At 47.8% G+C, this 12,090-nt stretch overlaps 1 long non-coding RNA gene across 1 annotated transcript; it reads left to right on the plus strand.

Moving 5' to 3' along the window:
- Window positions 1-7,100: 7,100 nt before the first annotated feature.
- On the plus strand, window positions 7,101-9,541 carry LOC116101015. The gene is made up of 2 exons (XR_004122766.1): window positions 7,101-7,484; window positions 9,285-9,541. It is a non-coding gene; the product is annotated as an uncharacterized LOC116101015 (long non-coding RNA).
- The last annotated feature ends 2,549 nt before the right edge of the window (window positions 9,542-12,090 follow it).

Consider the following 12,090-nt stretch of genomic DNA (forward strand, 5'->3'; position numbering starts at 1 on the left):
AAAATTAATATTACCAACATATCCTAATCAATTGAAATCCAATAATATGAGGAATTAGAAATTTATTGGCTGTCATCCAATGGTCTCTCTAGTTTGGTACTTGGAGAAATAGGTCCAATATTATACAATCCATATACACTTTCAGCTTGTTTGTTCGTGACAATGTCATGCTGTGTACAACATGGGTCTTGAGATCTTGCTTCTCCTATCTCAGCCTCTCTATAGTAGTATTGTTTATTTTATGTTTTTACACTATACTATGGTTTTCAGAACAGCTTACATATCTTAAAATTATTTATATACCCAAAAGAAATGTAGACAATTAAATTGGGAGGGGTTTTGTAAGAGAACAACAAAGAGTAAGACTGAATGTTTTGCTTGATGTTTGTAACTCTTGTATCAAGTTACCACAGTAAGAACCAAGATTTTAAGCTCTACTAAATATAAAACAAACAAACAAAAACACTTTATATATTTATGTCCATTTAAGAAAATATTAATAGTGATGTATTGTTTTGAAATATACAGTTAATATGTTTGGAGTTATTTAAAATTTATATTGAGAAAAACATATGTATTTTCAGTATTATCATAGACAAGCATCTATATAAGACTCTTAAATTGTTTTATATCAAACAACTTTTATAATACTCATTTTTATTGTTATAATATTTTATAAATTTTAAAGAATATGACAAAGATATTGTAGGTATTGAAGGGGGGTCTCTGGGAAGATTTGGGGTACAAAAGGAAAACAATAATGTGATTTAATTTTATTTACTTAAAATATGTTTTTAAATGTTAACAAATTCAGATAAATTGAAATCATGTAACTTTTCTCATTATAATGCAATAAAACTTAAAAAAAAACAAATCTTCACTAAAATCTTTAAAAATAAATGAATAAAATGAAATAAATAAAAGAAAGAAAAAAACCAAAGACACAAATAAACGGTGATTTAAAAAAAGAAAGAAACAAAGGGAGGAAGGGATGGCTAGAGGGACGGCTCTGCTGTTGAAAACACTGCTGCTCTTCTAGAAGCCCTGGGTTCGATTCACTACACCTACATGACTGCTCACAACTGTTTGTAACTCCAGTTCCAGGGGATCCAACACCCTCTTTGACCTCCATGGCCACCAGGCATACAAGTGATACACAGATATGTAGGCAAAACATCTGTATACAATAAAAGAAAATAGCTGAATAATTAAAAAAAAAAAAAAAGGAAGAGAGGAGAGGTATACAGGACGTGGTGACATATACCTTTAATCCCCACACTTGGGAAGCAGATGAAAACAGAGCTCTGTGAGTTCAAGGCCGGCTTGGTCTACATTAGATGCCCAGGCCAGTCCAGACTGCACAGTGGGATCCAGCCTCAAAGAGATAATGGCAATTAAATTAAATTTAAATTTTTAAAAGAAGAGAGGCAGCTGAGAACTAGAAAGGCTTCCAGAACTAGTAACCAAATGCCACCCAGGCCTCCTTCTATCCCTACAAACAACTACAGAGACAGGGGACACGTAAGACAAAGGAGGATGTCTGATCACAGCATGTCTGAGTGCTGATCCTGTCTAAGTGGCTCAGATTTTTTTTCTCTGAAAGGAGGCTTCACGGTTCCTTGAGAAAACAGCATTCTTTTGAAAGAGGGAATTACACACGTGAAGTTACTTTATGATTGAGATTTAGTTTAAGCGTTCCAGTGGTGAGGAGGAGAGAGGAGGAGAGACAGAACCAGAGGGACAGAAATCCCTGCTGTGGTCCCTGAGCGCTGCAGGGTGGTGGGACCGTCCCCTCCACTGTGTGTGTGTCTGACATGTTGGTTGTGAAAAGGGAAACTTTAAAGAGAGCCTTTTTTCTCTCCCGCTGTTCCTGACAGCAAGTCCTCGTGCAGAGTCCTTTGTCACAGTAACTTTGAGTTGCCCAGGCTGCTTCAGGAGCAAATGCAGCCATTCAAAGTCACCTTTCATAAAGCCAGAGGCCAGGCTTGGAAACTGCCGCCCTCAGCTGCTACTGTTCGCTGGGCTGCTGCTCAGCAAAGTGACAGATCTCAGCACCTGAAGAAGAAAGACTGAACCCCCTTTCCCACAGACACGGGTTGTCCCATCACCAGGGTCCTCTCCCATTTGTAGGGTGACATTAGTGTCAAATGTGCCCTGTGGACCACGAGCTGCATCGGGGAATTCTTGACGCAGACAAAAGGCAGGCTGGATGCAGGCAACAGCTCACAGCCACATGAACAAGGGAGCCCTTTCTTCCAAAAGGGGTGTGGGGAGAGGACACACACTAGCAATGACCAGCCCTCCTTCAGGCTGGATGGATCCTGCCTCTCTCTATGAAGACAGAGCTAAATCAGTGCTTCCCATAACCTGGGGTGGTGTCTCTGTTGGAGTTTGGAACCTGCCTGCTTGAAGTTGATTCTCCAAGGTCACCATCCCAGATCAGCACTTGGGAGTCTGCAGTATTCATGGATCTCACATGGGCTGAGTCAGGCTTCTTGAAAGGAAAGGATGACGAGGGTAGGTAATACTGATACCCCACACCTCGGCACTAAAAAGGTCAACTCTTCTTTTAGCCCCATTTATGAACCAGATTTTGTGTGTGTGTGTGTGTGTGTGTGTGTGTGTGTGTGTCTGTGTGTGTCTGTGTATGTGTGTGTATGTGTGTGTATATGTGTGTATGTGTGTGTATGTGTGCGTATGTGTGTGTATGTGTGTATGTGTGTTTGCACATTCATGTGTAACACATTGGTAAGTGTGTATATATGTGTGTGTATATGCATATATAAATGTATATATATATGTGTGTGTATATATATAAAATATATATGTGTATACACATACAGACATGCATGTGAGGACAGAGATCAATGTCCAGTACACTCTCCACCTGATTTTTTGAGGCAGGGTTTGTCAAAGGACCTAGAAGTCACCATCTGGTCTAGACTACTGGTCTGCACACCTGGAGCTCCTAATCTCTACTTCTCTAACATTGGGCTTACAGACATGCACCATATGCCCAGGTTTTATGAAGGGACTGGGGAATCGAACTCAGGCTCTCCTGTTTGGCAGTAAGTACTTTACCAACTGGATGATGTCCCTGAGACCCAGATTGATTGATTGATTGATTGATTGATTATTTTGGAGTTAGGGACTTATATAGCCTAGGCTAGCCTTAAACTCACTCAATCACAGAGTGATCTTGAGTGGCAGAGCCAGCCATATGCCACCACACCCAGTTAGGACCAGATCATTAGGTTAGGCTCCTGCTTCCTGCGGGATTCTGCTCGATGTAAAAGGGGAACACACCGAGGGAACACCGAGTGCAAGTTAATCCTCACTGCCTGTGGACCGTAGGCTGAGCTATTTCACTTGAAGCAATGCTCCCCAGCTGCATGTAAGTCTGATTTGTCCTGAGCAGGCTGAAATTTACAAATGGTGCCCTTCCAAGGAGAATGCAGACCAGGCTGGCATTTCCCGAGGGAGACATCGGCTGAGCCCTGTCTTGTCTAAGCACTAGAGAAGGAGCTTTACAAAGGCACATGAGTTCAAATGGAACAAGCACTTGACTGTGTTCATCTGGGATAAGGCCGTGTGTCCTTTTTGGGATGTCCTCAGAGCCATGACTCTCTTTGGAACCTCCACATAGTCAAGGCCTGCATTCCCCAGGGAGTTCGCCAAAACTCACCTTTCTCTGGCGAAGACTCAGTCTGTAAAGTGTTTACAGAGTTTAGCTTCTCATTGCCCAAGTAAAACCCAGGCACAAAGTGACACCTGCTGGTACCCCAGCACTGCTGTGATAAAAACTGGAGACTCCCTGGGGCTTGCTGGCAGCTAGGCTAGCTAATCAGTGAGCTCCAGGCTCATCAAGAGACACCTTCTCAGGGAATAAGGTGGAAGGCCTGTAAGACCTGTGCAGGCCAGGAGACCTGAGACCTCCTCATGGAGTTAGGAACACTGAGTGACCACCACCCTTTGTTGCCAGCCTTCACACAAAGAAGGCCAGAGAGATCCCCCCCCCCAAAGGACTAACTAATTTGGGATCCCTCCTGTCATGGTAGAAGGGCCAGTGTCTCTGAGTACCACAGGTTCTGGGTCTGCTGGCGCAACTGGCCCTGCCTCCAGCTGCTGTAGAGGAGGGCCGTGTAGGGAATGTTGGGTGTGCAAGGAAGGATCTGAGGGAAAGAGAAAATAGCCTGTCCAGACGAAAGAGTTTTGCCTTAGAACAATCACCAGAACTCACAGAGCACAGCATGGGCTGAGGCCTGGCCTCTTCCCCAGGGCCAGTGTGGTCTCCAAGCTAGGTAGGCCAAGTAAGGAGTGGATGTTGTGGTGGTTGTTGTTGTTTTAGGGTTTTTGGTTTTGGTTTGGTTTGGTTGTTTTGTTTTGTTTTGTGTAGCCCTGACTGTCCTGAAACTTGCTCTGGTCCAGACTGGCTTTGAACTCCACCTGCCTCTGGGATTAAAAGCATGCGCCACCACTGCCTGACTGGAGCTGATTTTTCATTTGTTTTCTCTCTTTACTCAGTTTCTCACTCAGTTCAGCAGACTTGGATTTTAAATTTTGGGTTTAAATTGTGGCCTTTTTTGGTGGCGGTTGGCTGGTTTGTTTTCAGTCTATGTGTGAGGGAGGGAGGGCTTGTGTGCAGCGCAGTACACACATGGAAGTCAGAGGACGACTTTCAGGAGGTCACTCCACCTTGCTCAGAGGCAAGCTCTCTTGTAATTTCTACTATTCTGTTCATTCCAGTCAAACTGTCCAGGAGCTTACCAGCTTGCACACAATTCCTTTGCTCCGTCCTTCCATCCTGAAGCAGCACAGTGGGACTGTACACAGCTCCACAGCTAGCTGTACATCTAGCTTTGTAAACATCTAGCGCTCTGGGGGTGGCACTCAGGTCACCAGGCTTGTACACACTGAGCCACCTCCCTATGGCAGCAATGTGAACTTGACGTCAGATGCTTGCTGGGTTGAGTCAGTTCCTCCTGCATCCTACCCCTGATCCACACTCCTCCGTGCCAGCCATGATCTGTGGCAGGTGTCAGTGATTGTTCCCCTGGAGCCCTGGGACCCCTCTGTATCCATTTGATCTCTGTGAGAGCTGGAGACAAGATGGCTAAAGTAGAATCACCTGCCCAGAGGATCAGGGTTTGATTCCCGGCACAGATATGTCTGCTCACAACCATCTGTAACTCCAGTTCCAGGGGATCCAACACCCTCTTCTGATGCTGTCTTCTGACTTCACACATAAAATTAACACACCTAATTTAAAATATATATATACATGAAATTATTTGCGTGTATGTGTGTGTGTGTGTGTGTGTGTGTGTGTGTGTGTGTGTGTACACATATGATACATGTGTAGGTACTCGTTGGGTGTGTGCGCACGAGGCATGTGTGTAGAGGTCAAAAGACAGACTCAGCCGTTGATCCTCGCCTTCCTCTTTGTTCAGCGCACACCCCAGGCTAGCTGGCCTGCCACCAACGTCCAGGGATCTGCTTCCCCTCTCGTCACAGGGCTGCTGGGATTAAAGATTACAGGTGCCCTCCCCCCGCTCTGAGTTCTCACACTTGAGAGGTAAGCAACTTTACCCACGGAGCCATCTCCCAAACTGGCTTTCTCCTTCTTGATTCCACCAAGCTGAGGGGGAGGGCAAAGTCACATACACAGTCAATTGCCCTTGAAAACCAGTTCTGGAAGATGCGCTTCCCAAATTCTCAGCTTCTGGAGTCCACCACAGCCAGACCAGTCCCCAAGCTGCCGTTGGCTCCCACTGAGGCCGGATGTGTGGGAAAAGGTACACTCTGTCTGTCTGTCCGGAAGTCCTAAGTCCTACTCTGCTCTTAATGGCCAGGACTCCAGCCTTGGGATCACCTCTGCAGCTGCATCCAGGAGGGGCCTCAGCCACCTCATCCAGGACTGCTGCCCAGCTATGGGATCTCAGCAATATGCAAATGATCCTCCACAGTTTGACAAGTGCATCTAATACAATCTGCATATGCTAAATATGCATTTCTTTCAACTCCCCTCAAGGGAAAGAATCTTCTCCTTGGGGTGAAGTTAGAAGAAGAAAAAAAACGAAACAAAAAAGAATACTGTCTGGGGAAATGGCTGGGACTGGGGAGGAGGGACTGGGGAAATGGCTCAGTGGTAAGGCTCATGCCATGAAGTGTTGTGTCCAGGTCACAGGTTCTCAGCACCCACAGGAAAGCCAGGTGGGCATGGCAGCCACCTCTAACACCAGCATGTGGGAGATGTGGGAGATGTGGGAGATGGAGACAAGTAACACCCAGAGCAAGCTGGCTGGGGAGGTTAATCTGAATGGCAAGCTTTCGGGTCAGAGACAGACCTGTCTCAATATATGAAGCACATAGGAATCAAAGACTGACATCAGAACTGAGCTTCCACATAGGAGAACACGCACACATACACATGCACACACACACACACACACACACACACACACACATGCACGCACGCACCACACACTACTTTAGAGGAGGAGGAACATTAATGAATAGTGGCTACTTCCACTGGATAAACGCATTGTCCTCTGAGACAGTGTACATTCCACAGGAGATGAAGGCACAGAGAGGTTAAAAATGTGCTCAAAGTCACACAGAGAGTCAATGGAGGAGGCAGCGGGTTAAACCAAGACTATCTAGCTCTGAAGGGCCAGCCGCCTGTTTCTGCTGCCACTGAGCAGGTGGTGTGGAGTTACCCCCGAGCCCAAAAGCTACAAAAAAAAAGACATGCATATGTTCCTGTCACCCTGTCACCAGGCTCTAGCGGGGCAGCATTGGAAATGGCTCAAAACTGATTTTACAGCCAGGATGGAGCCAGGAAAAGGTGACAGGAAAATTAAGATGAGCACCAGGCTGAAGCAGTCCAGGGTTTCCCAAGGAGAGGCTGTGTCTCCCAGGCTGGGGAGGCGGGAATGAGGCATGAGGAGTCCCCAACAGATGTCACCGAAACAAGACAGGCTTCTCAGTGGTCAAAAGAGGAGACTCGGAGGGAAGAGATCCAACACGGTCTCTCTGAGAGTTAATCACAACGGCCCAGGCAGGAGAGTCCAGCACAGGTACACCAGGAACCAGTGTCCCTTGAAGCCGCAGTCAGGGACTGCAGTCATGGAGCTCAATTCCTCATGAGGGATGTTGGAGAACAGAGCACACTTAAAGGAGCCCAGAAAGATGAGCACAGAACACGGCTAGGCCCCGAGTTCCAAACAGACACTGTGACTTCAAGTGAGGATGAAGGGGCAAGCCAACAGACCTGGAGCCAAGCTAGACACCACGGGTGGGTGGCAGCTACCACTGACTCCCAGTGGAGAGGAGAATGGGTGGGGTGGAGCCTGTCAAAAGAACAGGTCTTAGCCTAATGGTCTGCCAGCCCTCAGCTGCCTGTCACCACTGGAACCCTACAGTCAGACGCTGCGGGGTCCCTGGTCTGAACCTGCCATGGTCCCATTGGATACAGAAATCGTGTAAGTCTTTACAGAGGAAATTTAGCATGAAGAATTATTAGCAGGCCATGGTGACAAGGAGGAAGGTAAATTGGGGGCTAGCCTTGGCTACAGAGTAAGAGTCACTCCCCAGAGAATGAAGGCTGGGTAGAGCTCAGTGGTGAAGTCTGCCTCGTGTGTGAGAGGCTCTGGGCTCTATCCCCAGCACTGCAAAAGAAAGTGGGTAAGGGATGGTGTTGGCGGCTGAAGAGAGGATTGTAACCTAATCTGAAAGTGGCATCCAAAGGTGTGGGTTTGGGGTGTATGTACTGGTGTGTGTGTATGATGTGGTGAGTGTGTGTGTGTATGTGTGTGTTCTGGTATATATTATATGTGTGGTGTGTGTGTGGTGTGTATGTGGGGGTTATGTATGTGTGTGTTCTAATGTATATGTGTGGGGTGTGTGTGTGTGTGTGTGTGTGTGTGTATGTGTGTATGTGGTGTGTGTGTGTCCTGGTGTATATGTGTGATGTATGCTGTGTGTTGTGTGTGTATGTATGTGTGTGTGTGCTGGCATATGTGTGGCGTGTGTGTATATGTGTATGGTGTATGTGTATGTGTGTGTGCTGGTGTATGTGTGGTATGTGTGTGCTGGTGTATGTGTGTGGTGTGTGATTAACATGATGCGTGATGTGTGTGTGTAGTATGTGTAGGAGTGTTAGGACTAGATAATTCCACCTAGTAGAGCCCTTGACTAGATTTTTAGGGGACTTATTAGAAAAGAGCTGGGCCTGACAGCATACCCTGTAATTCAAATTCTTGGTTGGTAGAAGCAATAGGATCATGAGTTCAAGGCCAGCCTAAGATATGAAACCTGTCTCAGTTAGGGTTTCTGTAACTGTGAAGAGACACTATGACCACGGCGACTCTTATAATTGGGACTAACTTTACAGTTCAGAGGTTTAGTCCATTACCATCATGGCAAGAAGCATGGTGACATGCAGGCAGACATGGTGCTTGGCAGGTAGCTGAGAATTCTACATCCAGATCAGCAGGTAGCAAGAAGAGCTGCTTCAGTCCTGAAACCTCAAAGCCTGTCCCTAGTGACACACTTCCTCCAACAAGGCCACACGTCCTAATGGTGCCAGTCCCTATGAGCACATGGGAGCCATTTCCATTCAAGCCACCACAAGACCCTCAGTGGTAAGAGTGCTGGCTGGGTTTGATTCCCAGCATCCACGTGGCAGCTCACAACCCTCTGTAACTTCTGTTCCCCAGGATCCATCATCTTCCTCTGGCCTCCAAAGGTACCAGTCACACATGAATAGACATATATACATACAAACACCCCTACACTTAAAAATGAATTGAAAAAAATTAGAAAAAAAAATAAGGAGGAGAAAAACCAGAGTAGACACACTAGATGTAACTTGACAGTCTGATACACCCCTCAGCATGTGGTTCTGACAGCCTCTAGCTCTGTGTAACTTATCCCACCTCCAATATTTTGTTATGGTCATCAAGAGTGGACCAAAACAACAGGGAACTGAAAAGACACAGAAGAGACACCAAAGCCATGCAGAATGACTTCTCTAAGGCTAAGTGGATGGACTAGGGCTTGGCATTACTGAAATCAGGAAGCTTGGGACATGGGCCTCGATGAAGCGGGCACCGCCATCATGTGTGACTCTCCATGTGGGAATCCATCTGCCTGCAGGCAAAGCTGCAGCTCCAGCCACCACAGCAGGAAGGAAGCGCTGTGTGGGTGACACCACATGAAGCCATGTGGTGATGCCCACAGAAGGCAGACAGGAAGGACCCACTCCCTCCTTCCTACCACAGGCGCACAGCTGCTCTGAAGTCCCGCATTGCTGGAGCCCAGTGGGGACAGAACAGAAATGTGGCTGAAGAGACTGCTCAGCAAGTAAAGGTCTGGTTGCAGAGTCTGACAACTGTCCCTGGGGCCCAGACAGTGGAAGGCGAGAGCCGACTCCTGCAAGCTGGCCCCTGACCTCCGCATTTGTACACATGTCTATGCACAGACATGCTCACACTTCCACAGATGTAATTAAAGCAAGGTTTCAGATTTTATTTTCATACACGTGTATTTCTGTGTGCTTGTCTGTGTTCCATGTCACACAGGTGTACATAGAGGCCCACAGATCCCCTAGAACTGGAGTGACAGGTGGTTGTGAGTCACCATGTGGATGCTGGGAACCGAACCCAGGTCTTCTGCAACAGCACCCAGTACACTATACATTTGATTCATCTCTCCAGCCCCCAACTAGCTTTGTTTTGTAAACAGGGTCTCACTATGTAGCCAGGGTGAGCCTAGAACCTGCTATGTAGACCACACCCATTTATGCAGTCCTAGCCATTGAACCCAGGTCTTCATGAATTCTGGGCAAGCACTCTACCAACCGAGCTATATCCCAATCCGGTTTGTTTTTTTAAGAAAGGGTATCCTATGGCCTAGGTTGGCCTCAAAGATCACCCACCTCAACCTCGCCAGTGATGGGATCCGGTGTGGACCTCCATGCGGGGCCTTTGGAGACTCCTTCAGCTCCCATCTGACTCAGTATCATTTAACCTGGATTTTGGGGTCCAGTTCTAATATATGGCATTGACCACAATAGCCCCACTGTGCAGTAAAGATTCAGAATGGGGTTCTCAAAGGCCCAGCATCCCCAGTCTAATACCATGGAGGCTAGGCTCAGAGAACAATCCCCAAAGATCAGGGGAGGGTTAGGATTTCTGAGATCTGCCTGGGATCCAGGACACTCTGTCATTGTCCAAAGTTTGGAGGTAGAGGACCTGGTACAACCCTGTCCCTCACATTAAGAAGCCTCAGCAAATAGAGGCAGGGCAACTGCTGGGAGGGAGGCTGATGCAAGGGTGAGCTCCTGTCACATGGGGGGAAGAGGAGATGAACCCAACAGACACTGCATGAAGTGGCACAAGCCTGGTCCAGAAAGAACCACAGCGTGGCCTCAGTCACATGGGAAGCTGAGGGGGAGGATATCAAGAGTCCAAGGCTACCCTAGGCCAGCCTGGGCCCTGTTACAAACACAAACCAGCCTGCTCTCCTAGGAATACAGAGGATCATGGGTCCCAGACACCAAAGGGGAAAGGAACTTGATCAGTGAACCGAAGTCACAGTTATGAGCTCAGCTACACTGCAGAGCAACTGGAGTCCACCACATAGCTGGAAGAGAAGAATTTGGCTTAGATTTAGGGAGAGGGCAGTGTTTAGAGACCTGGGTTCCCCATGTCGCTCAGACTAGATTGGAATCCCTGAGCTGAAGTGAATAAATGAAGTGAGCAAGCCATCCTCTAGTGTCAGCCTCCCAAGAGTACCCACCACTTACTGCCTGTGCTGAGGAGACTTCAAACATCTCACTAAAGAGGGGAGAGCTGGACAGGGGAGACACACATCTTTAATCCCAACATTCAGGAGACAGAGGCAAGTAATAAGTCTCTGTGACTTTCAGGCCAGCTTGGCCTACAGAGCTAGTTCTAGGACAGCCAGGGCTACACAGAGAAACCCTGCCTCAAAAAAGCAAAACAAAAGGAGGAGGAGAGGGAGGAGGAGGAGGAAGAGGACGAAGAGGACGAAGAGGAGGAAGAGGAGGAGGAGGAGGAAGAGGAGGAAGAAGAGGAGGCGAGGATGTCTAATGGCCTGGACTGATCTCCATGAAAGCTTCAGTGTATAAAGTGGTACGCCTGTCTATAATCCCTACAGTTACTATGAAGCAATTCAACAACAACAACAAAAGGCTGGGCTGAGTTCCCTGGCTTGAGAGGAGGGAAGGGGGAGGGGGATCGGTCAGGACTTGAGAGGCAGTGTACAAGGGCCCTGGGATCTCCTGACTTGGGTTTGAGCCACCTGAGTGCTAAGACAAATGATTATCTCCCCACAAGCCTGCCCCTCCTCAGTGCTCAGTGCTGTGAAAATCACCAGTGGCTCTATTAAAGCATGAGGCAGAAACGCCAGCCAGGCTGCCTACACAGTAATCTTTCTGTGTTTCACTTGTCAAGGTCCCTCTTCTCTCCTCCTTCGGTGCTCCCCACCCGTCACCTCCAGAGCCCTCTTGGCCTCTGGATCTAATTCCCAGCCAGGGAAGCCCGCCCTGGGCAAATTACTGCTGTCAATTAGATTGCCAGCATGTCTGCCCTGCAAATTAATGAATCCACTCATCAGCTCATAAATCACCTCCTGCCACAAGTCTGGCCTGGTCCCAGGAGAATGTCCAGGCTCAGAACAGGATAAAAGAAGAACAATGTCCCCAAACTTCATTCCTGGGAACCTGTCCCTCCCTGCCAGGTGTGCGGGGCAAGCCCGAGTCAACTGGACATCACTATGCAGGATTTGTCAGAGCCTTGACCATGCCTGAGGAACTATGGCTTCCTGCAGCAGCACCATAGAGGGCTGATCAGTCTTGATGAGTAGTTTGCTAATGTTCAGGGAGCTGGGCTTGGGGGCACACACACAGGCAGTAGAGACAGGAGGATTGGGGATTCAAGATCAGCCTGGTCTACATGAGACCATGTCTCAAAGCAAATGTGTTGTACCAAAGGCGGGGGCCTGCTGCGGAGGCCCGGGTCTCTCTCTCCCCAGTGCTGACCTGTTGCTGCATGGCGCCTTAGT

This window comes from Mastomys coucha, unplaced genomic scaffold, assembly GCF_008632895.1.
Source record: "Mastomys coucha isolate ucsf_1 unplaced genomic scaffold, UCSF_Mcou_1 pScaffold21, whole genome shotgun sequence".
Classification (NCBI taxonomy): Eukaryota; Metazoa; Chordata; class Mammalia; order Rodentia; family Muridae; genus Mastomys; species Mastomys coucha.